Source organism: Nelusetta ayraudi, unplaced genomic scaffold (genome assembly GCF_046127955.1).
Source record: "Nelusetta ayraudi isolate G7.1 ecotype Tasmania unplaced genomic scaffold, CSIRO-AGI_Nayr_v1 ptg000021l, whole genome shotgun sequence".
NCBI lineage: Eukaryota > Metazoa > Chordata > Actinopteri > Tetraodontiformes > Monacanthidae > Nelusetta > Nelusetta ayraudi.
Genome location: NW_027466071.1, coordinates 5142501 through 5144389, shown reverse-complemented (window position 1 = coordinate 5144389; position 1889 = coordinate 5142501). Strand labels below are relative to the sequence as shown.

At 41.1% G+C, this 1889-nt stretch overlaps 1 pseudogene; it reads right to left on the bottom strand.

Annotated features, from left to right (window-relative positions):
* Positions 1–1617: 1617 nt before the first annotated feature.
* Positions 1618–1889, bottom strand: part of LOC142889174 (uncharacterized) — a 2558-nt pseudogene continuing 2286 nt past the window's right edge.

Genomic DNA, 1889 nt, shown 5'->3' with positions numbered 1-1889 from the left:
ATACAGTAGATCACCGCATTTTATTAAACAGACTCAGAAACCTGGTGGGCCTCTCTGGTGCTGTTCTTAACTGGTTTTGTTCTTATCTCACAGATCGCTATTTCTTCGTAAATTTGGATGCGTGTTCCTCCGGAAAACATAAAATTAAGTGTGGGGTTCCCCAAGGGTCAATTTTAGGTCCAGTACTTTTTAATCTTTACATGCTTCCCCTTGGGGATGTCATCAGGAGACACAGCGTCACCTTCCACTCTTATGCTGATGATACACAGCTTTACATTGCTGTGTCTCCTGATGACACAGGGCCTATTGATACCCTTTTAAAATGTATTTTAGATATTAAGTCATGGATGGCAGCGAACTTCCTACAGCTCAACCAGGACAAAACAGAGGTTTTAGTTCTTGGTCCTGAAGGCAAGAGAGAGAAACTTTTACCAAAACTTCATCATTTTAAACCAACACAATCTGTAAAGAACCTGGGCGTCATTTTTGACTCTGAGCTTAGTTTTATTGCGCATATTAAAAACGTCACAAGGACGGGTTTTTATCATCTTAAGAACATAGCTAAAGTCCGCCCGTTTCTCTCCCAGGCAGACACAGAGGTGCTGATGCATGCTTTTATTTCTTGTCGGATAGACTACTGCAATGCCCTGCTCTCTGGTCTACCGAAAAAAAACTATCTGTAACTTACAGGTACTTCAGAACTCAGCCGCTCGTGTGCTTACTAGGACCAGGGGGCGGGATCACATTACTCCAGTTTTAAAATCACTGCATTGGCTCCCTGTGCGATTCAGGATCGACTTTAAAGTGCTTTTATTAGTTTTCAAGTGTCTTAACGGTCTTGGACCATCTTATTTATCAGATATGCTTTTATCTTATCAGCCCTCGCGGATCTTGAGGTCCTCTGGAACCGGCCTATTAATTGTTCCAAGTGTTCGGACCAGAACCCATGGAGAGGCTGCGTTCAGCCACTACGGTCCGAAACTTTGGAACAGCCTGCCAGAGGGAATCAGGACTGCAGAGACTGTTGATGTTTTTAAGGGGAGGCTTAAGATTCACCTTTTTAGTTTGGCTTTTTAAGTGATTTATTTAATTTGTATTTTACTTGTCTTGCTTTTTAGCTTTAAAGCTTTGAGGATTATTGAATATTTTATCTTATTTTTATCTTTACTATCTTATTTCCTGTATATCTTTTTACTTTTTACAATCTTATAGTTTTTTAATTTAGTTTAGTTTATATTATTTATTTTATTTTTTATTTATTTTCATTATTGTTACTATTATTATTCTTTTAACTTCCTTTTCCTGTATTGTTTTTAGCTCCAGTGTTTCCTTGTTTCCTTGTCTCCACACTGGGAGGGGTCTCATCGTTCTAGGGACCCTCTCAGTATGGATGATCCCAGTGGGTGGCTGTTTCCTACTACAGGTCTCTCAGTGCCTTGCCATTTCAATTTTTATTGTGCTGATTGACTGACATTTTTTATGTATTTACTTATTTATTTTTAAACTGTTTTCTGGGATGTTTTGTGTGTGTTTGTATGTGCGTGTGTGTGTGGGGGGGGGGGGGGGGTAACCTGTATGTGACTTGGGAGGACATGGGTGGATGGTATTTGCTCTATTTTTCTTTTATCTTCACTAATATTTGATTTTAATTTCTGTTAAGCACCTTGTGTTGCAAGCCTTTGTATGAAAGGTGCTATATAAATAAAATTTGATTGATTGATTGATGTTAGATCCGTCTCCGGATGTCGCTGAGAGGCCACTCGTAGCCGCTGAGAGGCCACTCCTAGCCGCTGGTCGGCTGCACGCTGCCGGAGGTCCGTTGTTCAGAGGCCACCTGGTGTGGAGGGTCTCCAGCTGCTGAGCAGTCGGCTGTAGGAGCGATCCCCAGG